General features: G+C 32.0%; 2 pseudogenes; both read left to right on the top strand.

Moving 5' to 3' along the window:
- Window positions 1-5,382: 5,382 nt before the first annotated feature.
- LOC116127232 lies at window positions 5,383-9,501 on the top strand (annotated as a pseudogene).
- Window positions 9,502-17,037: 7,536 nt separating this feature from the next.
- On the top strand, window positions 17,038-18,576 carry LOC116127231 (annotated as a pseudogene).
- The last annotated feature ends 8,765 nt before the right edge of the window (window positions 18,577-27,341 follow it).

Here is a 27,341-nt window from a genome sequence, read left to right as displayed (position 1 = left end):
TGATTTTTTAGAGTAAATGACTTTTTCCCACCCAAAGCTTGCCTTAATAACTTTTTCCACCTAAAAGTTTCAAAATTCCACTTTTTTCACCCAAAGTTTATATTTAGTTATTATCCAAAGCATTTTAGCGTGAAAATTCTCTCTGTCACATCATTTGAACCTCTGGTCTCCTCTTTACAAAATTTCTTTCACTCCTCCGCAAAGTTGGGTTTCCTTTTAACTGATTTTCGACTGATTCCAATAATGAATACTCATTGATCACTACTATTCTATTAACTCACCACCTCCTGCTATATATAAACCCTTACATACATTGTGCTGAATATGTAATTAACGTCATTAGTAGAAGATATGTGAATAGTTTATTTGATATTAACAGAATATAAACTTAGATGAAAGTGATACTTTAAAATTTTTGTGTAGAATGTCATTAAGGCAACCTTGCGGGAAAAGTCGGTTTACTCAATTTAACTTTGAATAAGGTGGACGGTGTGTGTGTTAAAATCAAGTATTCTTCGATTCATAAATGTTAAAAAGGAATTCAAACCACTATAGACAAATGAATTATAATATTATTTGTTTTCTAGTTAAATCACTATAGACATATTTTGATAGTAATAGCAAGAAGAAAGAGGGGGCTTTGGGAGAAGAAAAAAGAAGATTGGATAGAAAATCTTCATTGATTGAAGAGAGATATATATGAAGAGTTCATTGTACCAGTGTCATTTTCTTGTTTGGGTAGAGGGAGACAGTCCATTCGGGCCTTCAACATTGCCACGTTTACGTTTTATTTGCCAATATTATTATTATAATGTTTTCATTATATACATAAATTTCATCCATTTAATCTAAATCAAAATATTTATTATATTAATGCTTCCTAAAATCTTTGATTAGGAAAGATAAGATATGATTCAGTTGTGAGGCTTAAATCAAGTATAATTTTAGCAAATTAAAGGACCTCTAATCAATTATATGGCCTTTAGTTTCTTTGTTTAAATTATTACACCCCCAATAATTTTGAAGTACAAACTAAAATACAAATTCTCAATCATTCATTCATCAAAATATATGATTTTATTTTATATATTATGTAGACATTCTATGATCTTATCCTTTTATAAGTTTTAAATAGTAATATTATAACTAAATTTAGGGTCTAATTACGTAACCATAAATTATTACATTTTATATTATAGTTTCACATGTTTACCGTACGACTATTATAAGGGGCTTTGATATAGACAGGTTTTTAATATACCATATTTTCAATCAATTCTTTTATGTATTAAGCAATCCTCAATTTACTTAGAAAATTGAGTCTAAAATTTGCGAGTTATCTAACAATTGACATTAATGTATAGGCGTTTACCTCCAAACAGTTTGTGTCCGACGATCATATTTGATTTCTATGATCATTTGGACTTATAGACATTCAAAAAACTCCAATGATTAGTTGAATATATTGTAAACTGACTCAAACACTCCGATTACTAATATATATATATAAGTGCTTAAAGAGAGAAATTGATGACACATATAAGAATTACGCTACAACCGGGTAAAGCTTTAAATTGATGCATTCAAATGAGTGATATTCATAGAATAAAATATACCAATTGTACAAATTAGTGGATATATAAAAAAAAGAGAAGAAATAAATAGTTTTAAACTTTCGAAATAGGACAGTACGGGAGAAAAAAAAAAAAAACAAAAGATGAAGCTTAGTAAAATTGACAGATGAGAAGAAGGTATTGATGTGACACGTGCGGAGCGTGTGGATGGAAGTTGACATGTGGAGAGAGTTACGGTGGGCGTACTGTACTGTGGTGGGATGGGAGTGAGGTTGCACACTGGTGGGGTAAGGTTAATTAGTACTAGTTAAGGATAGTGACAGTGGTAGTGGTGGCCTAAGTGGGGTCCAAATCCACACGAGGGAAAATGGATGGGTGGCAGCTGGCAATGGGCCTTATTTTTGATGGCTTTTGTTTGGGAGTAGATGGGAAGTCCTTTTCAATCCTTGCTTTCTGTTTTTGTCAGCTTTTTGGGGAAATTTATTTCACATTTGCTCCTTGTTCCCTATCTCTTTTATGTCATGCTCATCACATTCATTCCCATCCCATCATCACCATCATCCATCATCATACCATTCATTTTTAAATATTATGATTTGTTTTTCTTCAGTAATTTTTAACCAACTACTTTCTTTACATAAAAAGGTTTTCAAAAATTTATTTGCAACGACCCCAGGTCCCATCTATTATAATTGTCCGTTTTTAGTACATATTTAATAGTTGGACGTGTCTAATTAGTTTGTAAATACTTTCGTGTAATTTACTTTAGGAAGCCTAAATTGTGGTATAAGTATTAAATATAAGGTTTTCTTTGACTGAATAAATAAAAATTCAATGTGTTGTAGGTATGACCATGATATAAATACTTGTCAGTAAGTTTATAGAGCTTTCATTATCAGAATTGAAGTCAAAATACGATCTTTTATATAATAAACTCGATATTCAAAAAAGAGGTAAGGTCTAATTTGACCTCATTCAAATAAAATAAAATTGGATAAGGTAGATATACCTCTACGTAGGTTCATAGGACCACAAGTGACATAGGATAAGAAAAATTATCGACAAATAAATTTACTTTCACTTCAAATGTATTTGACTATTATCAACTCTTACTTTTTAGAACATGTATAAGCTCTTTCTCGGGTTTCTATTATAGATTTTCCTTCGAAAATTTATAATACTTTATGTAACGTAATATAGATGAAATTAAACGATCATTAATAATACTTTTGGTTGACCAAGTGAGTCGATAGAGACTCTTTAGTTTATTACTCAAGAGGTTATGAATTCAAGTCTTTTATCTGTTACTAATGAGTAACCACTAAAACTTTACTAACCGGTAGTTATAGGGTTTGAAGGATTGTGAGGTTATGAAGTTGATCTAACACCCCGATCATAAAAAAAAAAAAAAAAAAGATCATTGATGAGGTTAAGATAATAACCTCGTTTGAATAATTTATTTTTTTAATATAATACTTACATGTTGATATGGGAATAGATTCTTTGTGCTAGCTTTATGACTATGGTATATGTTAAAATAATTAAGAGTTGAAATAATTTATACGGTGGTATGGAGATTCTGTTATGTATGTACACGGGGTATTGAGAAATGAGAATACGTAGGTGAAAGAAAAAGAAGAAACAAGGGCACATGTCGAGTTGGATTTAAAAGTCTAAGGACAAGAAGTGGGGTTGGTGGGGCACACCGAATATCCTCTCCCCCATCAAGCTCTCCACATGCTTTCTTTCTTTGACTTTCTTAACCCACCTGTCTTCTGTTGATTCCTCCCAACGTCCACACCACCCTTCACCATTACGTTTTGCCACGTGTTATCTCCTTTTACTTTAAGAAAATGATGTATGTTACGACTAATACCGGTTACCTCCCTGCCCGACCATAAATCATACAAGGGTAAAAATACCCAAATGCAAGTGAACCCCTATTAGAGATTGAGAGAGAGAACAAATTTATAATAATTTTGCATTATTACTCTACAAAGTATGGCATATTAACCCAAAAGGTTGGCATGATGGTTTAGAAGTTTTACTCTGTTTTATTTTATAGTGTTTAAACTATATTAAGGACACCTAACATATTTGTGAATTGTCTGAATATTGGGTTTGTAAAGTATTTAATAGGTCCCGAGAATAAGTTTAGGTGAGCACAACTGGCCCGAGCACTCTGGTTATAAAAAAAAGTATGATCATATGGGTTTAGAGTTCCTAATGATACCTTATGTAAAAATTATTATTATTATTGCTTGATTATCAAGATTTTAGCATCTATGAATATTCCAATTTCGAATTGGTTTGTAAAGCGAAGTTAGGGGATTTATGAGTTATAAATACTTATTTATATTTCTCTCTTAGAGTAAATATTTATATTATTATGTGAAGTAAATATATTTAGAATAAAAGAAGCATTCTAGCATGAATGCTATTGTAATCATACAATTATGTGATACTCTCTTTAACCATATAATTTTCATTTTTTTCCAATTTTGATGAACTTAGAAAGATGCAATATATTGAATGACACATTTATTTCAAAACTGAATACATGTTTACAACGAATTAATGTTGAAAAATATTACAAAATGTTATCTAGATGAGTTGAACATTTTCATGTAATTTTTGGCATTATTTGTAATGAACCCATCATTTCATGATTTAGGTGCTTTGATGTCACCACACGAAGTGGAGTAAGTGGATAACTATAATACCAAACATTTATAAGTGAGAGTATATATATATATAAAGGTTAACTATAAATTTCTTGAAAATAAATACAATTACAAATTATTCTCCTTAAATGTAAACAAATTAGCTAACTATAAAATTATATTATATATTTATATTAATCCTAGAATTAATCTAATATGTTACCTTTTTTTTTCATTAATAAATACTTCATTTTTTAAAGTACCTAATTTATTAAAAAATGCCTTTAAAAAAAGATAAGAAAAAAGATCTCACTTTAACTCAATAATGATAAAAAAAAAAAAAAAAAAAAAAAAAACTTCTTTCTTTTTCTTCTAAGCACCGCTTGGACATACTTTTTCAAAAGCACTCTAAGAACAATATCCTTGAAGAATCCAAAATATCAAATTCTCGTAAATTAAATTAAAATTTTGTCAAACTTGTCCAAGTAAGAGAGATTGTTTGCTTTGCTAGAATGGTTACAATTTTATCCCACTTAAGAGTGAGTATTATGAGTTCATTCACCCGAGTTATTAATATAGTGACTATAGAGAGGATTTATCCATTGTCAATTTCAAGGTCTTGGAGATTAGTTGAGATACGTACAAGTTGGCTCGGATACCCTGATCACCAAAAAATATAAAAAAATTAAGTTTTGAGTAAATGATCTAAAAGTTAATTAATTATTAAAACCAAAATATTAGTAATTATTATTGGTGGAGCCAATGAACAAATAAAAGGCAAACAGGGCCAACTTGGTCTGTCCACTTACTTCACCACAATCATTCTAATTACATCATCCATGACATCACTCGCCCGACAAACGAGGACGCTTAAAACTTAAATCACACCATCCACGTGTCCTTCACATCCCCCGTCCAAAATCTTCCTTTTACCCAACAAATCAATACCATATTCCCATATATTATTCCCCCGTTATATCCACGCTTGTTCCTCTTTCTTTCTTTCTTTCTTTCTTTCTCTGCTTCGGTTTCTTCCCGCTGTGACAAATTCACAACAGACAACTCTCGAACGACGCCGGCGAATTAAGGAGAGATTGTTAGTGTTTAAGTTTGGGACGCTAATTACGTTGAGTTGTTAAGTTAAGATGATTAACTTTGAAGAAACGGAGCTGCGCTTGGGGTTACCGGAGGTGGCGGTGGTGGCGAAAGTGAGATAACCAAGAGCTGTGGAAAGAAGGCTTTGCGGCGGAGACGAGGTTGACTTAAGCTTATTTGTCGACTAAAGAGTCGTCGTCGTCGTCTTCGGCGACGGTCGGATTGATGTTGATGCTGTGGAGAGATGAAGGAAAGACCATGTGTTCAAAGCCACCGGCAAAGTAAGTTGTTCTACTAACTAACTTATTATTATCTTACCGTTAAATCGAAATCAAGAAAAAACTTCAATGATCCATGAATTACTTTGATTGGATGATGAGATAAGTTTTTGCATCATAATGATGTTTTTCACTTGAGATTTGGAGTTTAGGAGAATTTTAATGAAGCATTTACAAGTCAGGAATGTTGGTGAGCTATGTTTGTGTTGCGCGCATGAACAAATTAATTATTGTTAATTTATTAATGTTAATAAATAAATAGATATTTTATTGATTTTAGTTATAATTTCAAGAGGCTTTGGTTTGTGTCGGGAAAAAGAGGAAAAACAAAACATAGGAATCTTTTCTTTTTCTCAACCACCAAACAAAATTTCAATGGAGGAAAAAGTATAGCTACTGTCTAGCCCATAGCTTTCTACCCATATCATGTTGTACACGTAAACAAAAAATGGTACGGACTTTCTCTCCACCAAAAAAGTAAAAGTAACGCAGAACACGGCACCATTTGATGTGCTGTAATATTTGAAACAGAAACAGAAACAGAATCTCCTTTTTTATGAAATAATTTATAATGATGATGTTGATACAGGGCACAAGTGGTGGGTTGGCCACCCGTGAGATCATTCAGAAAGAACATCATGGCCGTCCAAAAGAACAGCAGTGAGGAAAGTGATAAGGCCAGCACTGCTAGTGCAGTGTTGTTTTTGTTGCTGCAGCTTTTGTTAAGTGAGCATGGTGGTGCCCCATATTTACGTAAGGTTGACCTTAAATTATACAAGAGTTACCAGGAACTCTCTGATGCCCTTGCAAAATGTTTAGCTCCTTCACCATAGGTAAAAAAATTAAACTCAGGGGGGTGTTAGAAATTAATTAAACTTATGTGATTAGTAATAATATTCGACAAAATGGGTTTGGGTTAATTTTATGTATAGGTAACTGTGGATCACAAGGAATGAAGGATTTCATGAACGGAGCAAACGATAGATCTTTTGAGTGGTTCTGATTATGTACCTACTTATGAAGAACAAGATGGAGACTGGATGCTTGTGGTGATGTGCCTGGGAGTAAGTTTCTTCTTCATCACCATAATAACAGTTGATATTAAATATTAACATTTGTCTTCGGGGTTTAACTAATTAGTGATGATTTAACAGGATTTTGTTGTATCATCAAACGCTTAAGAATAATGAAGGATCCGAGGCCATTGGACTTGGTAAATTATCTATCATTTGTATAATCTTTATTATATTCTAACTTTTGTTTCTGATATGAACATTTTACTTATTATTATTTGCAGTCCAAGAGCAGTTGAGAAGTTGAAGAACAGAAGCTGAAAGCAAGTTGTATTTTGTTCCAAGAAGTTGAAAATTCAACCAAAGGCAAACCGGCTGGGAGGGTTCAAGCAGGGAGTTTGAATATGTTGATGATGTGTCTGTATGATGATTGTTTAGTATAGATGAGATGAAGATGAAGATGAATGAGTGGAATTAATAGTTATTTTGTGAGAGATTTGTTAAGGGACAAGAAGCAAATAATAATATAATTAGAACTGTTTTATAGTCTTTTTCCCATCTGTGACTCGCTGTTGTATTGTCATGGCTTTTTGTTATTGTTTGGTGTAGCTGTCATGACTGTTTTTGTTCCCTTTCATTTTGTCATTAATATGATAAGAATCTCTGCAGTATCTGTACGTAAACTTTTAAGTTAAAAAAAATTGCGTGTTTTAAAGTATGTGAAGGGGGAGGGGGCAATATGAAGAACAGATCTCTTAACAATGTGATAAGGTTGGAGCAGGCATGTGCAAACGGTTTGTTGGCGGATATTTATTTTATTTATTCAAATCCATTATTGATCTGTCATGTTTGCTGTGTATGGACCCCAAAATCACTGAAGGAATAAATTCTGAAAACAGAGCTTCAGAGATCATGACAGTTATTTTGTTGATATCTTCTACCCTTTTTTCGGGGAAAGGAAAAGGAGGAAAAAGATCAGCCTTTTTTACCTGTCAAAAATCATGAAACTTAATGTATAAGTGTTCAATCAAATTTACGCATCTTAATTAATCTCAGATAAAAGTTTCAATAGCCTTAAAGTTTAGGGGATTTGAACTTAGAACTTATAATTTTATTTTTTTTGTTCTTTTTTATCAGAGCCACTTAGTGTAGTTTGTTATACATATATTTAATTAATATGTTTTGTGGATGTTTATATTTTTCTAAACAATAGAGATAATAATAAATGATTTTTTAAACTTTTTTTCTAAATCTGACATGATAACTGATAATTAGTTTAACTTAATTCATTAGACGAAAAGTTTTATCAAAACTAATTATTAACTACTACACCCGTTTCGTAAGAAGAGTTTATAAAATTCTTTTACACCCTTTTAAAAAATCAAACTATTTTCACCATTCTCCTACCAAAATTTTGATAAATTTTTGTCTCTTACTATTAGCGGCAAAAGCTAATGGCACTCTCAAAAGACGCAAATTAGTTGGACATGTAGATGCTGTCTTTAAAAAAAGTTTGGTTGGTGTCCACGTCAAATGAATACATCTTTATATGTGGCCTTGTTGATGATTAAAAACTCTTCAAAATCAAATCCCTCAAGCTATGGCTTTTAGATTTGCATAAATGTGAGTTTGGTTGTAATGATTTTCTGCAAGATTTCCAACAAAGACCAGGGATTTGCCAAAGATTTGCTCTGTCCTTTGCAAGAATCTTTAATCCCTCCATCCTCTTCCCCCATTTTTTTTTATTCTCTTTGTTTTCCTTTTGCGGGAAATCAACATGAATCATACCTTCATCCCCGATCTATCGTGAAAGAACAATTTTCCCCCTTTTGTTTCGGAAACACCTAATCTCACCCCAATTTTTTAAATTCACGTTAAATTTAATTGAGAAGGGAAATTTCGTCAATTTGCTTCTCATAATAACTTATGCAGACACAAAACATAACCTACTCAAAGACTAAAATGCAAATAAATCATAAAATCTCTGAATAATCCAAAAGCATGAAGAATAAAAAAAATTCATAATCGATATCAAATTTATCATTTTTGAAGAACTTTAAGGATTAATTTTTTTTAATATTTGATAATGTTATTATTTTTGGCTTTTTGTTTTATATAATTTTTTTTCATAGTTTAATTAACTTTAAAATATTTACTCTTCCTAATAATGAAAACAGTGTAAATTGAAATTTTGATGGTCAAGCTACTCAAATAAAAACAGTATGGAATGACTAACTTTGAGAGTAACATTGGACTTTTAAAAAAGATTGGGGGTCAAAATGTGATTCGGCCTATCTTGTTATTTGATCTCGAACACAAAGACCGGGGACCTGTAAAAACTTGTCCTTTCCTTTTCCCAAGATTCTCAAAACCATTAACTTGATGAATCACAATTATTATACTCTTTTTATAATCCCCTTTATATCAGTAATTTCTTCTGCTTAAACTAATAAATAATAATTTTGTTAACTCTGAAAATGATTCCTGGCTCTTGTCTTGTGACACCTGTGATTAAATAATAATATAACAATTGTGCATCAAAATCAATTCCAAGAATTGGTGGCTGTTATTATAACCCAAAAAATCATGTATTTGATCTTCAGAACTCAAGAGTGGGATTTTACAGACTGTTTTTGTGCCAGCTGCCATCTACTTACTACCAAATGAGGATAATTTTGGAGGATTATTTGACCCCAAAAGACAAAAGACAAAGGAAAAGGAGAAGGAGAAAGAAGGCTTCTCATTGGCAGCATTGAGGAGATTTTACAGAGAAACCCCAAGGGATTGGTCTGGAAGTCAGGGGTATGCTCCCTTCCTTGAGGCCTTGGGTTCAAACCTCTGGATCACTTATCACCTTGTAACTTACTTGATCCTTTAGACTATAAGGTGTTCAATGAATCTCAATTTTAGTTAAGGTATACGCAAATTACTCTTGACTTCTGGTTACCAAAAAAAAAAAAAGGGATATTTCCATATGAAAAAGAAGAATTTGTCTTGTAAGAGTAGAGAATTGGGTTTTGGTTAGTTTCCATAAAAGCATCTAGCAATACTCAAGTAAACGACTTTTTCCCACCCAAGGTTTGCCTTAATGACAATGACATTTCCCCCCAACAAAATGTTTCAAAATATTACTTTCTCACCCAAAGTTAATATTCCGTTACTACCCAAAGTCATTATTCATTTCGATGGCAAAAATCTCTCCATCCCCCCTATTTGAACATCCGTCTCCTCTCACAAAGCCCCTCTTCGACACTTTTTCTCGTCATTGTGGTTATCGCAAAGCTAGGGTTTCTTGTTCTTACTGATTTTAGCGACGAATATCAATCGGTCACCACCATTCATCCCCCAGTAAATTTGGGGTAGAGAAAAAGTCGTTTACTCTTAATTATAAACAAACACTTATCAACTATTGGTAGTGTGAAATCACTCCCATCTAAACACTCATGTAATCTCCACTTCTTGAGATAAAGCAGTATATAATATCATTTAACACCCATAAGTTGAAGAAACCAAAGCAAATAAGAAAGTCGGGCTGCCTTCTGGTCTAAATTTGGTCCATAGAAGATCCAAATAGCTGGTTATTGGGCTAGTACTCATAATTAGGGTTACACAAAGTTATGGATTGGTAACCCCTACTCAGTACTCAGAGCCCATTTTCTTAGAAATACTGAAGTCCGTATTATCGATTTGTTTTGTTTAGTGTTTTATAAGAATTAAAAAAATAAAAACAATAATAAGACTAGATGAATTTAAACATCCTGATAAAGATTTTTGACTGAAATTCAATAATCTAAAATTTAAAAAATAAAAAAATACTCGACAATGTTTATTTGAAAAAAAAAAAAAAAAAAAAAAAAAAAAAAAAAAAAAAAAAAAAAAAAAAAAAAAAAAAGCAATTTACACAATTGATAAAACTATTTTAAGACACTTCTGCTGTGTTTACTTAACGGATTGCCGAAATGCATATATACTTGTTTACTTTGATACTTTATTTGGGAAAATGAGGGAATCCAGAGGAATGGGTATTCCAATGGAAGGGAATGACTGAAAATTTCATCCTTGCCCCTATTTCAAACAAATATTCCTGTTTTATCTTTTTTTTTTTAATTTAATTTAATTTAATTAAATATTAATTTCTATTTAAAAATTTAAATTCTTATTAAACATATAAATTATTTTATTTATTTAAAAGATTAAAAAAATTTCAAAATTTTAAAACAGGTTAACACAGCCAAATGGCAACGTTGCTTCATGTTTTCGACATCACCACTATTCCGTTCCATCACTATTCATTATTACAAGTAAACAAAGTAATTATATTTTTATTTCTTCACATATTCTCATTCTCATTCCCATTACCAAAAGACAAGGTGGAGAACCTATGTACCTTCTTGACAAAAACAAAAGGTTTCATTTGTTTTGCAAAAACAAAACCAAAAAACATTTGTTGACATGAGAAAACTTATATGAAACAATGTTACCAATTTACCAGGTTGACGTGGTAAAACCATCCAATGATATAATGACATATAAAGTTAGTTATCATAACCACCCATTATGGTGGTGTTTATTGATGAATCATATAGAACAATCATGATAATAAGTGAACGAAAGAATCATATAGTTATCATAATATGTGACAGCACATGCCACTATTTCATTGAATGGTCGCATCACATTACCTAAATGAGGTAGTAAGACCATCCTATATAAGTATTTCTCTTGCCAATATATATTGAAAAACTAAAAATAAAAATGACGCTAACTAATGTGCCCTAATTTTTTACTCAAGAACTCCTTTGTTACTCTTGATCAAAGGAGAAAGAAGCTTATACTTGTGTAACATCTCATGTTGACGCATTGAGAATTCTCTATTAACAATAAATCTTTCTCCAACTACTAAGCTTTCTTCCATTGCACATTCTTCCTCCATTTCTTCATAACTACTTTTTATTTATAAAAATCTTTAAACTTGCTTCAAATCACTGTTTAAGAAGATTAGGGTTTACGTTCGACTACCATATCATATCATATCATATCATAATATCAAGAAATAAAGCCAAATTAAATAATGCAGGAGGTTAAACAATAATTTAAATATTTTTAGAAAATGTTTTTAAAAATGTATCAAACAACTATTATATATTTTTATTCAACTATGATATAATTTTCAAATATTATACCAAACACATTCTCAGAATCTTATAATATTTTGTATTTAATCTCATCCTTTCCAATCAATTTGTTTGTTTTATGTTTTATGAGAATATTAAAATAATAATAATAAGAATAAGAATAGATGAATTTAAAGAGTGTGATAAAGATTTTTGACTGAAATTCAATATTCTGAAATTTAAAAAATAGAAATGTACTCGACAATGTTTATTTGCAAACATAAATAAAAGAATGAAGACAAAACCACAATTGACACATTTTTCGTGTTTGCTTTAATGTAGATGCAAAAAATCTACCGTCATGAAAATAGGGTGTGATCCCGTGAGGTTGAGGTCACTGACAATCCGTTAGACCTGCACACATGAAAGGAAAAAGTCGGTTTACTCTATATTTAACTTTGAATAGGTGGACGGTGTGTGTGGTAAAATCAAGTAATTCTTCGATTCATAAATGTTTAAAAAGGAAATTCAAACCACTATAGACAAATTTGAATTATAATATTATTTGTTTTTCTAGTTAATCACTATAGACATATTTGATAGTAATAGCAAGAAGAAAGAGGGGGCTTTTGGGGAGAAGAAAAAAGAGAGGATAGAAAATCTTCAAATTGATTGAAGAGAGATATATGAAGAGTTCATTGTACAGTGGCATTTTCTTGTTTGGGTAGAGGGAGACAGTCCATTCGTGCCTTCAACATTGCCACGTTTACGTTTTATTTGCCAAATATTAATTATTATAATGTTTTCATATATACAATAATTATCCTTTAATCTAAATCAAAATTTTATTATATTAATGCTTCTAAAATCTTTGATTAGGAAAGATAAGATATGATCAGTTGTGAGGCTTAAATCAAGTAATATTTTAGCAAATTAAAGGACCTTAATCAATTATATGGCCTTTAGTTCTTATGTTTAAATATTAACACCACAATAATTTTGAAGTGACAAACTAAAATACAAATTCTCATCATTCATTTCACATCAAATATATGATTTTATTTTTATATATTATGTAGACATTCTAGATCTTATCCTTTTATAAGTTTTAAATAGTAATATTATAACTAATTTAGGGTCTAATTACGTAACCATAAATTATTATATTTTATATTATAGTTTCACATGTTTACCTGATACGACTATTATAAGGGGCTTTTGATATTAGAAGAGTTTTTAATATACCATATTTTCAATCAATTCTTTATGATTATTAGCAAATCCGTCAATTCTTAGAAAATTGAGTCTAAAATTGCGATTATCTAACAATTGATCATTAAGTATAGGCGGTTACCTCCAAACAGTTGGTCCGACGATCATATTGTGATTTCTTGATCATTTGGACTTATAAGACATTCAAAAAACTCCAATGATTAGTTGAAATATTTGTAAACTGACTCAAACACTCCGATTAACTAATATATATAATAAGTGCTTAAAGAGAGAAATTGATGACACATATACAAGAATTACGCACAACCGGGTAAAGCTTTAAATTGATGCTATTCAAATGAGTGAATTCAGAATAAAAATATACCAATTGTACAAATTAGTGGATATATAAGAAAAAAAAAGAGAAGAAAAATAAATAGTTTTAAACTTCGAAATAGGACAGTACGGGGAGAAAAAAAAAAAAAACAAAAGATGAAGCTTAGTAAAATTGACAGATGAGAAGAAGGTATGAAGTGACACGTGCGGAGCGTGTGGATGGAAGTTGACATGTGGAGAGAGGTACGGTGGGCGTACTGTACTGTGGTGGGATGGGATGAGGTTGCACACGTGTGGGGTAAGGTTAATTAGTACTAGTTAAGGATAGTGACAGTGGTAGGGTGGGCCTAAGTGGGGTCCAATCCACACGAGGGAAAATGGATTGGTGGCAGGCTGGCAATGGGCCTTATATTTGATTGCTTTTGTTTGGGAGTAGATGGGAAGTCCTTTCAATCCTTGCTTCTGTGTTGTCAGCTTTTTGGGGAAATTTATTTCACATTTGCTCCTTGTTCCCTATCTCTTTTATGTCATGCTATCACTTCATTCCCCACATCCATCACACCATCATCCATCATCATATCATTCATTTAAATAATGATTGTTTTTCTCAGTAATTTTTAACAACTACTTTCTACATAAAAAGGTTTTCAAAAATTTATTTGCAACGACCCCAGGTCCACTATATATATTGTCCGTTTTTAGTACATAATTTAATAGTTGGACGTGTCTAATTAGTTGTAAATACTTCTTGTTAATTACTTTAGGAAGCCTAAATTGTGGATAAAGTATTAAATATAAGGTTTCTTTGACTGAATAAATAAAAATTCAAATTGTGTATGGGTATGACCATGATATAATACTTGTCAGTAAGTTTATAGAGCTTTCATTATCGCAGTGAAGTCAAAATACGATACTTTTATATAAAGTAAAATCGATATTCAAAAAAGAGGTAAGGTCTAAATTTGACTCATTCAAATAAAATAAAATTGGATAAGGTAGATATACCTCTACGTAGGTTCATAGGACCACAAGGACATAGGATAAGAAAAATTATCGACAAATAATTTACTTTCACTTCAAATGATTTGACTATTATCAACTCTTACTTTTTAAACATGTTAAAGCTCTTCTCGAGTTCTATATAGATTTTCCTTCGAAAATATAATACTTATGATACGTAAGTATAGATGAAATAAAAGATCATTAATAGTACTTTGGTTGACCAAGTGAGTCGATGAGACTCTTAGTTTATACTCAAGAGGTTATGAATTCAAGTCTTTTATCTGTTACTAATAAGAGTAACCACTAAAACTTTTACTTAACCGGTAGTTATAGGGTTGAAGGATTAGTTGAGGTGTATGTAAGTTGATCTAAACACCCTCGATCATTAAAAAAAAAAAAAAGATCATTGATGAGGTTAAGATAATAACCCCGTTGAATAATTTATTTTATTTTTTTCAATATAATAATTACATGTTGATATGGGAATAGATTCTTTGTGCTAGCTTTATGGACATGGTATATGTTAAAAATAATTAAGAGTTGAAATAATTTATACGGTGGTATGGAGATTCTGTTAGTATGTACACGGGGTATTGAGAAATGAGAAACGTAGGTGAAAGAAAAAGAAGAAACAAGGGCACAGGGTCGAGTGGATTTAAAAGTCTAGGACAAGAAGTGGGGTGGTGGGGCACACCGAATATCCTCTCCCATCAAAGCTCTCCACATGCTTTCTTTCTTTGACTTTCTTAACCCACCTGTCTTCTGTTGATTCCTCACACGTCCACACCCACCCTTCACCAATTACGTTTTGCCACGTGTTATCTCCTTTTACTTTAAGAGAAATGATGTATGTTACGACTAATACCGGTTACCTCCGCTGCCCCGACCATTAAACTACAAGGGTAAAAATACCCAATATTGAAGTGAACCCTAATTAGAGATTGAGAGAGAGAACAAATTTATAATAATTTTGCATTATACCTACAATGATGGTCATATAACCCAAAAGGTTGGCATGATGGTTTAGAAGGTTTACTCTGTTTATGATTTATAGGTTAAACTATATTAAGGACACCTAAACATATTGTGAATTGTAAATATTGGTTTGTAAAGTATTTAATAGGTCCCGAGAATAAGTTGTAGTGAGCACAAACTGGCCGAGCACTCTGGTTATAAAAAAAAAGTATGTCATATGGGTTAGAGTTCCTAATGAATACCTTATGTAAAAATTTATATTATTGCTTGATTATCCAAGATTTTAGCATTTATGAATATTCCATTTCGAATTGGGTTTGTAAAGCGAAGTTAGGGGATTATGAGTTATAAAAACTTATTTTATATTTCTCATCTAGAGTAATATATCATTATTATTATTATGTGAAGTAAATATAATTTAGAATAAAAGAAGCATTCTAGCATGAAGCTATTGTAATCATACAAATTATGTAACTCTCTTTACCATATAGATTTTCATTTTTTCCAATTTTGATGAACTTAGAAAGATGCATAATACTTGATTGACACTATTTATTTTTTACAAAAACTGAATACATGTTACCAAAAGAAAAAATTACAAAAATGTTATCTAGATGGAGTTGAACATTTTCATGTAATTTTTGCATTATTTGTAATGGAACCCATCATTTCATGATTAGGTGCTTTGATGTCACCACACGAGTGGAGTAAGTGGATAACTATAATACAAATTTATAAGTGATAAGATTATAATATATTAAAGTTTAACTATAAATTCATTGATAAATAAATACAATTACAAATTATCTCCTTAAAGTAAAGCAAATAGCAACTATAAATTATATTATATTATATATATTAATCCTAGATTAATTAATATGTTACCTTTTTCATTAATAAAATTACTTCATTTTTTAAAGTACATTTATTAAAAAATGCCTTTAAAAAAGATAAGAAAAAAGATCTCACTTTAACTCAAAATGATAAAAAAAAAAAAAAAAAAAAAAAAAAAACTTCTTCTTTTTCTTCTAAGCACGCTTGGACATACTTTTCTAAAAGCCCTCATAGAACAATATCCTTGAGAATCCAAATATCATTCTCGTAAATAAATTAAAATTGTCAAACTTGTCCAAGTAAGAGAGATTGTTGCTTTGCTGAATGGTTCACAATTTTATCCCACTTAAGAGTGAGTTATTATGAGTTCGATTCACCCGAGTTTTAATAGTAGTGATATAGAGAGGATTTATCAATTGTCAATTTCAAGGTCTTGAGAGATTAGTTGAGATACGTACAAGTGGCTCGGATAACCGATCACCCAAAAATATAAAAAAATTAAAGTTTGAGTAAATGATCTAAAAGTTAATAATTAATAAAAACCAATATTAGTAATTATTAATTGGTGGAGCAATGAAAAAATAAAAGGCAAACAGGGCAACTGGTCTGTAACTTCACCCAAATCATTCTAAAATATTACATCATCCATGACATCACTCGCCCGCAAAACTAGGACGGTAAAACTTAAATCACACCATCCACGTGTCCTTCACACACCGTCAAAATCTTCCTTTTACCCAACAAATCAATACCATATTACCATATTTTATTCCCCGTTATATCCAGCTTGTTCCTCTTCTTTCTTTTTTTTTTCTGCTTGCGTTTCTTCCCGCTGTGACAAATTCACAAACAGACTAAACTCTCGAACGACGCCGGCGAATTAAGGAGAGATTGTTAGTGTTTAAAGTTTGGGACGCTAATTACGTTGAGTTGTTAGTTAAGATGATTAACTTTGAAGAAACGGAGCTGCGCTTGGGGTTACCGGGAGGTGGCGGTGGTGGCGAAAGTGAGATAACCAAGAGCTGTGGAAAGAGAGGCTTTGCGGAGACGGAGGTTGACTTGAAGCTTAATTTGTCGACTAAAGAGTCGTCGTCGTCGTCTTCGGCGACGGTCGTGATGATGTTGATGCTGTGGAGAAGATGAAGGAGAAGACCAGTGTTCAAAGCCACCGGCAAAGTAAGTTGTTCTACTAACTAACTTATTATTATCTTACCGTTAAATCGAAATCAAGAAAAACTTCAAAATGATCCATGAATTACTTTGATGTGGATGATGAGATAAGTTTTTAGCATCATAATGATGTTTTTCACTTGAGATTTGGAGTTTAGGAGAATTTTAATGAAGCATTTACAAGTCAGGAAGATGTTGGTGAGATATGTGTTGTGTTGCGGCCATGACAAATTAATTTATTGTTAATTTATAAATGTTAATAATAAAATAGAATTTTATTGATTTTAGTTATAATTTCAAGAGGCTTTGGTTTGTTGTCGGGAAGAAAGAGGAAACAACAAAACATAAGGAATCTTTTACTTTTTCTAACCACAAAAAAAATTTCAATGGAGGAGAAAAAGTATAGCTACTGTCTAGCCATAGCTTTCTCACCATATCATGTTGTACACGTAACAAAAATGGTACGGACTTTCTCTCCACCAAAAAAGTAAAAGTAACGCAGAACACGGCACATTTTGATGTGCTGTAATATTTGAAAACAGAAACAGAACAGAATCATCCTTTTATGAAATAATTTATAATGATGATGTTGATACAGGGCACAAGTGGTGGGTTGGCCACCGTGAGATATTCAGAAAGAACATCATGGCCGTCCAAAAGAACAGCAGTGAGGAAAGTGATAAGGCCAGCACTGCTAGTGGCAGTGTTGTTGTTGGTGCTGCAGAGTTGTTAAAGTGAGCTGGATGGTGCCCCATATTACGTAAGGTTGACCTTAAATTACAAGAGTTACCAGGAACTCTCTGATGCCCTTGGCAAAATGTTTAGCTCCTTCACCATAGGTAAAAAAAAAACTCAGGGTGGTGTTAGAAATTAATTAAACTTATGTGATTAGAATATAATTCTGCAAAAATGGGTTTGGGTTAATTTTATGTATAGGTAACTGTGGATCACAGGAGAAGGATTTCTGAACGGAGCAAACTGATAGATCTTTTGAGTGGGTGAGTATGTACCTACTTATGAAGACAAAGATGGAGACTGGTGCTTGTGGGTGATGTGCCATGGGAGTAGTTCTTCATCACCATAATAACAAGTTGATATTAAATATAACATTTGTCTTCGAGGGTTTAACTATTAGTTGATGATTTAACGGAGGTTTGTTGATTCATGCAAACGCTTAAGAATAATGAAAGGATCCGAGGCCATGGACTTGGTAAATTATCTATCATTTGTATAATCTTTATAGTATTCTAACTTTTGTTTCTGATATGAACATTTTACTTTATTATATTTTGCAGCTCCAAGAGCAGTGAGAAGTGAAGAACAGAAGCTGAAGCAAGTTGTATTTTGTTCCAAGAAGTGAAAATTCAAACCCCAAGGCAAACCGGCTTGGGAGGGTTCAAGCAGGGAGTTGAATATGTTGATGATGTGTCTGTATGATGATTGTTTAGTATAGTGAAGTGAAGATGAAGATGAAGTGAGTGAATAATATGTTAATTTTGTGGGATTTGTTAAGGGACAAGAAGCAAATAATAATATAATTAGAACATGTTTATAAGTCTTTTTCCATCTGTGACTTCGCTTTGTTTATTGTTATGGCTTTGGTATTGTTTGGTGTAGCTGTCATGACTGTTTTTGTTCCTTTCATTTGTCATTAATAATGATAAGAATCTCTGCAGTATCTGTACTGTAAACTTTTAAGTTAAAAAAAATTGCGTGTTTATAAAGTAGTGAATGGTGGAGGGGGCATATGAGAACAAGATTCTTAACAATGTGATAAGGTGGAGCAAGGCATGTGAAATGTTTGTGGCGGGATATTTATTTTATTATTCAAATCCATTATTGATCTGTCATGTTTGCTGTGTATGGACCCCAAAATCACTGAAGGAATAAATTCTGAAAACAGAGCTTCAGAGATCATGACAGTTATTTGTTGATATCTTACCCTTTTTTCGGGGGAAAGGAGAAAGGAGGAAAAAGACAGCCTTTTTTACCTGTCAAAAATCATGAAACTTAATGTATAAGGTGTCAATCAATATATACGCATCTTAATTAATCTCAGATAAAAGTTTCAATAGCCTAAAGTTTAGGGGATTTGAACTTAGAAGCTTATAATTTTATTTTTTTGTTCTTTTTCTATCAGAGCCACTAGTGAAGTTTGTTATACAATATTAATAATATGTTGTGGATGTTTATATTTTCTAAACAATAGAGATGGAATAATAAATGATTTTATAAACTTTTTTAAATCTGAACATGATAATGAAATTAGTTTAACTTGAATTCATTAGACGAAAGTTTTATCGAAAACTAATTATTAACTACTACACCCGATTTCGTAAGAAAGTTTATAAAATTCTTTACACCCTTAAAAAATACAAACTATTTTCACCATTCTCCTACCAAAATTTTGATAAATTTTTTGTCTCTACTATTAGCGGCTAAGCTAATGGCACTCTCAAAAGACGCAAAATTAGTTGGACAATGTAGATGCTGTCTTTAAAAGTTTGGTTGGTGTCCACGTCAAATGAATACATCTTTATATGTGGCCTTGTTGATGATTAAAAACTCTTCAAATATCAAACCCTCAAGCTATGGCTTTTAGATTGCATAAATGTGAGAGTTTGGTTGTAATGTTTCTGCAAGATTTCCAACAAAGACCAGGGATTTGCCAAAGATTTGCTCTGTCCTTTGCAAGAATCTTAATCCCTCCCACTCTTCACCATTTTTTTTTTCTCGTTTTCCTTTTGCGGGAATCAACATGAATCATACCTCATCCCCGATCTATCGTGAAAGAACATTTTCCTTTGTTTCGGAAACACCTAATCTCACCCAATTTTTTAAATTCAAACGTTAAATTTAATTGAGAAGGGAAATTCGTCAATTTGCTTCTCATATATAACATTATGCAGACAAAACAAACCTAACTCAAAAGACTAAATGCAAATAAATCATAAAATCTCTGAAAATCAAAAGCATGAAGAATAAAAAAAATCATTAATGGATCAAATTATCATTTTTGAAGAACTTTAAGGATTAATTTTTTTATATTTGATATGTTAATTTTTGGCTTTTTTTTATTAATTTTTTTTTCATAGTTTAATAACTTTAAAAATATTTACTCTTCCTAATAATGAAAACAAGTGTAATTGAAATTTTGATGGTCAAGCTACTCAAATAAAAACAGGTATGGAATGACTAACTTTGAGAGTAACCTTGGACTTTTAAAAAAGATTGGGGGTCAAAATGTGATTCGGCCTATCTTGTTATGATCTCGAACATCAAAGACCGGGGACCGTAAAAACTTGTCCTTTCCTTTCCCAAGATTCTCAAACCATTAACTTGATGAAATACACAATATTATACTCTTTTTATAATCCTTTAATCAAGTAATTTCTTCTGCTTAAACTAATAAATAAATAATTTGTTAATCTCTGAAAATGATTCCTGGCTCTTGTCTTGTGACACCTGTGATTAAAATAATATATAACAATTTGGTGCATCAAAATCAAATCCAAGAATATGGTGGCTGTATTATAACCAAAAAATCAGTATTTGATCTTCAGAAACCAAGAGTGGGATTTTACAGACTGTTTTTGTGCCAGCTGCCATCTACTTACTACCAAATGAGGATAATTTTGGAGGATATTTTGGGACCCCAAAAAGACGAAAAGACAAAGAGAAGGAGAAAGGAGAAAGAAGGCTTCTCATTGGCAGCATTGAAGGATATTTACAGAGAAACCCCAAGGGATTGGTCTGGAAGTCAAGGAGGTATGCTCCCTTCTTGAGGCCTTGGGTTCAAAAATCTGATCACTTATCACATTGTAACTACTTGACCTTTAGACTATAAGGTGTTCAATGAATCTCAATGATTAGTTAAGGATACAGCAAATTACTCTTGACGTCTTGGTTACCAAAAAAAAAAAAAGGGATATTTACATATGAAAAGAAAGATTGTCTTGAAGAGTAGAGAATTGGGTTTTGGGTTAGTTCCATAAAAGCAATCTAGCAATACTCAAGTAAACGACTTTTCCCCAAAGTTTGCTTAATGACAATGACATTTCCCCCCAACAAAATGTTTCAAAATATTACTTCTCACCCAAGTTAATATTCCGTTACTACCCAAGTGATTATTCAGATTTCGATGGCAAAAATCTCTCATCACACATTTGAACATCCTGTTCCCTCTTACAAAGCCCCCTTCGAAAATTTATTTCTCGTCAATTGTGGTTATCGCAAAGCTAGGGTTTCTGTTCTTAACTGATTTTTTAGCGACGAAAATTCAATCGGTCACCACCATTCAATCCACAGTAAATTTGGGGTAGGAAAAAGTCGTTTACTCTTAATTATAAAAAAACACTATCAACTATTGGTAGTGTGAAATTCACTCCCATCTAAACATCAATGTAATCTCCACTCTTTTGAGATAAAGCAGTATTATTAATATTCATTTAACACCCATAAGTTGAAGAAACAAAAGCAAAAAGAAAGTCGGGCTGCCTTGGTCTAAATTTGGTCCATAGAAGATCCAAATAGCTGGTTTGGGCTAGTACTCATATTAGGGTTACACAAAGTTATGGATGGTAACCTACTCAGTACAGAAGCCCATTTTCTTAGAAATAACTGGAAGTCCGTATTATCGTTTGTTTGTTTAGGTTTAAGTACTGGAAATTTTTAGAAAAATGTGTTTAGTTAGCTAGTGTATATGTTATATTAATATGTTTCGTTAGAAAGAATAAATTGGTGGATGAAAAATACTATCCTTACAAAGACAATACAAAGAGAGCTACAAAGTGACATCACCTGGAAGGAAAAAACAAAAAAAAAAGGGAAAAAGAGGGAGAGAGAGAGAGAGAAATCATGAAGATGAAGGGTGGAAATTGTCTTTGTATGACCTCTTTGTTTTTGTCTTTGTAAGAGTAGTATTGCTCATTGGTGGATATGTTATTTAAATTACTAAATTACCCTCTTTTTAAATATTAATATAATATTTTTGTTATTATTAATTTTTGAATAATTTCTTTTAACCCCCAATATTTCAGATTTAGCTAAAACACACCCGCTTATATAAAACTTTAATTTCTGACAAAATCACCCTCACCCCTTGCCGCCACCGCAAACCATTGTTTTAAAAACCGGACCGGAGGGCAACCCGCTCTGCTGTTCGGGTCACGATTCAACCAATCTAACCGGTTGGACCAGTGATGTTATCACACATCATGATGACGTCATCACACATAATCTGAAATATAGTAAACATCATAGCAGTTATACTAATCTGCATAAGTAGATACCCATTCCGGGAACTTCAAGATACGAGAATTATCAAATTTATTGTTTGCAACTCACCTTGAATCAAATTGGATTGTCAAGACATGCATGCCAATCAGCCTTCATGCGTCGATTTCTGACGAGGAAGGAACGCGTCATCGATTTCCAGCGAGGGAGGAACGCATCATCGATTTCCAGCGAGGGAGGAACGCGTCGTCTCGATTTCAGAGACTGGAGTTGTGATCGATTTCAGCAACGAATGGTTGCGATTTCAGCAAGATTCGGTTTTGATTTGTGTGGGATTTCAGATTTTCGCAATTTCATTAAAAAAAAATTCTAGAGTATTTTGCGCGCAAAGGAACCAAGGAAGAAGAAACTGCTCGATGGGGAGAAAGTGAGAAAATTAGGGATTTTTTTTCCCTTTCCAATATTGGGCCGGTTTTGCTTGCGGTTCGGTTGGACCGGCGGTCCAGTATTGTTCACGCGGTCCACGAACGGGTTAAAACGGCTTATTGCATAATACCGATTTTTATGTTAACTCGAACAGGACATGTGACGGTTCACGGTCCAACCGGTTGGACCGACCTGTCCGGTACGACTTTTAAAACAGTGTTGCAAACCACCGCCGGAAGTCTCCAAAAGTCGTCGTGAGTAGCTCACTGTGACCATAAGGCTCCGATATGGCCGTTTCTGGCCATATTGATGGACGAAAAAGGTCATATCTAGCTAGATCGATGGGTCTGGCCGTTAACTGCCAGACCCTTAGCCTTTATCGGCCAGATCTACTCCTAATATGACCTTTTTGGCCATAAATATGGCTAGTAACGGCTATATCGGGGCCTCCCGATCACGGTGGACTGCTCACGGTGACTCTAGGTGACTTCCAGTGACTTTCCGCGGCAGTCGGCGGTGGTTTGGCTGGCGACAGGTGGGTGGGGGTGGTTGGGCAAGCTGAAATTTGTTTTGATTTCAAGGGTAATTTTGTCCAAAAATTAATTAAATGGTGTGAAATGGTAAAAGCAAGATTCATGTAAATAAATTAAAAAATAAGGGCATTATTGTCTAAATATTTTATTAATAAGGGATAGAATTGTAAAAAAAAAAAAAAATTACCTAAGTAATCTTACAATACCTAAAAAAATGGAGATAATCAGATTATTTCCAATATTACCAACAATAGTCACTATTAATATTTAAATATTACCGGAATCTTATATTATTTAACAAATCAAATATGGTAATCAAATAATATAAGATGACTTAGCCCCAGTAATCTCACACAACCCCAACCAAACGCCCGCTGAATGTATATAAATGTTCGAATATGTAATATTATTTTTTTTCCTTTTACTGAACGTCCTATACTCTTGATAAAAAAATGTGAGGTAAAAACTTATTTTAATTTGTTAGGATTTTATTTTATCAGTATTTTTAAGAGTAAATGACTTTTTCCCACCCAAAGCTTGCCTTAATAACTTTTTCCACCTAAAAAGTTTCAAAATTCCACTTTTTTCACCCAAAGTTTATATTTAGTTATTATCCAAAGCTAATTTTAGCGGTGAAAATTCTCTCTGTCATCATCATTTGAACCTCTGGTCTCCTCTTTACAAAATTTCTTTCACTCCTGCACGCAAAGTTGGGGTTTCCTATTTTTAACTGATTTTCGACTGATTCCAATAATGAATACTCAATTGATCACTACTATTCATTCTACCAGCCTCCGCTATATAAAACCCTTCTTACATTGGCTCATGGTGACTCATTGAACGTCGATTGAGAAAGTGAAATATATTTTGAATATTAACAGAATATAAACTTTAGATGAGAAAGTGATACTTTAAAATTTTTTTGGTAGGAAGGTGTCATTAAGGCCAACCTTAGGCGGGAAAAAGTCGGTTTACTCTATATTTAACTTTGAATAAGGTGGACGGTGTGTGTGTTAAAATCAAGTAATTCTTCGATTCATAAATGTTTAAAAAGGAAATTCAAACCACTATAGACAAAATTTGAATTATAATATTATTTGTTTTTCTAGTTAAATCACTATAGACATATTTTGATAGTAATAGCAAGAAGAAAGAGGGGGCTTTTGGGGAGAAGAAAAAAGAAGATTGGATAGAAAATCTTCAAATTGATTGAAGAGAGATATATATGAAGAGTTCATTGTACCAGTGTCATTTTCTTGTTTGGGTAGAGGGAGACAGTCCATTCGTGCCTTCAACATTGCCACGTTTACGTTTTATTTGCCAAATATTAATTATTATAATGTTTTCATTATATACATAAATTTCATCCATTTAATCTAAATCAAAATATTTTATTATATTAATTGCTTCCTAAAATCTTTGATTAGGAAAGATAAGATATGATTCAGTTGTGAGGCTTAAATCAAGTATAATTTTAGCAAATTAAAGGACCTCTAATCAATTATTATGGCCTTTAGTTTCTTATGTTTAAATTATTAACACCACCAATAATTTTGAAGTGACAAACTAAAATACAAATTCTCAATCATTCATTTCACATCAAAATATATGATTTTATTTTTATATATTATGTAGACATTCTATGATCTTATCCTTTTATAAGTTTTAAATAGTAATATTATAACTAAATTTAGGGTCTAATTACGTAACCATAAATTATTATATTTTATATTATAGTTTCACATGTTTACCTGATACGACTATTATAAAGGGGCTTTTGATATTAGACAGGTTTTTAATATACCATATTTTCAATCAATTCTTTTATGATATTAAGCAATATCCGTCAATTTACTTAGAAAATTGAGTCTAAAATTTGCGAGTTATCTAACAATTGATCATTAATGTATAGGCGTTTACCTCCAAACAGTTGGTCCGACGATCATATTGTGATTTCTATGATCATTTGGACTTATAAGACATTCAAAAAACTCCAATGATTAGTTGAAATATTTGTAAACTGACTCAAACACTCCGATTACTAATATATATATATATAAGTGCTTAAAGAGAGAAATTGATGACACATATACAAGAATTACGCTACAACCGGGTAAAGCTTTAAATTGATGCTATTCAAATGAGTGAATATTCATAGAATAAAAATATACCAATTGTACAAATTAGTGGATATATAAGAAAAAAAAAGAGAAGAAAAATAAATAGTTTTAAACTTTCGAAATAGGACAGTACGGGGAGAAAAAAAAAAAAAAAACAAAAGATGAAGCTTAGTAAAATTGACAGATGAGAAGAAGGTATTGAATGTGACACGTGCGGAGCGTGTGGATGGAAGTTGACATGTGGAGAGAGTTACGGTGGGCGTACTGTACTGTGGTGGGATGGGAGTGAGGTTGCACACGTGTGGGGTAAGGTTAATTAGTACTAGTTAAGGATAGTGACAGTGGTAGTGGTGGGCCTAAGTGGGGTCCAAATCCACACGAGGGAAAATGGATTGGGTGGCAGGCTGGCAATGGGCCTTATTATTTTGATGGCTTTTGTTTGGGAGTAGATGGGAAGTCCTTTTCAATCCTTGCTTTCTGTGTTTTGTCAGCTTTTTGGGGAAATTTATTTCACATTTGCTCCTTGTTCCCTATCTCTTTTATGTCATGCTCATCACATTCATTCCCCATCATCCATCATCACCATCATCCATCATCATATCCATTCATTTATTAAATATTATGATTTGTTTTTCTTCAGTAATTTTTAACCAACTACTTTCTTTACATAAAAAGGTTTTCAAAAATTTATTTGCAACGACCCCAGGTCCCATCTATTATATATTGTCCGTTTTTAGTACATAATTTTAATAGTTGGACGTGTCTAATTAGTTGTTAAATACTTTCTTGTTAATTTACTTTAGGAAGCCTAAATTGTGGTATAAAGTATTAAATATAAGGTTTTCTTTGACTGAATAAATAAAAATTCAAATTGTTGTATGGGTATGACCATGATATAAATACTTGTCAGTAAGTTTATAGAGCTTTCATTATCAGAATTGAAGTCAAAATACGATACTTTTATATAAGATAAAACTCGATATTCAAAAAAGAGGTAAGGTCTAAATTTGACCTCATTCAAATAAAATAAAATTGGATAAGGTAGATATATCCTCTACGTAGGTTCATAGGACCACAAGTGACATAGGATAAGAAAAATTATCGACAAATAAATTTACTTTCACTTCAAATGTATTTGACTATTATCAACTCTTACTTTTTAGAACATGTTATAAGCTCTTTCTCGAGTTTCTTATTATAGATTTTCCTTCGAAAAATTTATAATACTTTATGATAACGTAAGTATAGATGAAATTAAACGATCATTAATAAGTACTTTTGGTTGACCAAGTGAGTCGATAGAGACTCTTTAGTTTATTACTCAAGAGGTTATGAATTCAAGTCTTTTATCTGTTACTAATAAGAGTAACCACTAAAACTTTTACTTAACCGGTAGTTATAGGGTTTGAAGGATTAGTTGAGGTGTATGTAAGTTGATCTAAACACCCTCGATCATTAAAAAAAAAAAAAAAAAGATCATTGATGAGGTTAAGATAATAACCTCGTTTGAATAATTTATTTTATTTTTTTCAATATAATACTTACATGTTGATATGGGAATAGATTCTTTGTGCTAGCTTTATGGACTATGGTATATGTTAAAAATAATTAAGAGTTGAAATAATTTATACGGTGGTATGGAGATTCTGTTATGTATGTACACGGGGTATTGAGAAATGAGAATACGTAGGTGAAAGAAAAAGAAGAAACAAGGGCACATGGGTCGAGTTGGATTTAAAAGTCTAAGGACAAGAAGTGGGG

The sequence above is a fragment of the Pistacia vera genome, unplaced genomic scaffold (genome assembly GCF_008641045.1).
Source record: "Pistacia vera cultivar Batoury unplaced genomic scaffold, PisVer_v2 Contig190, whole genome shotgun sequence".
NCBI classification, from domain to species: Eukaryota; Viridiplantae; Streptophyta; class Magnoliopsida; order Sapindales; family Anacardiaceae; genus Pistacia; species Pistacia vera.
Note: the sequence above shows the minus strand (reverse complement) of the source record. Positions and strands in the feature narration are given on the sequence as shown.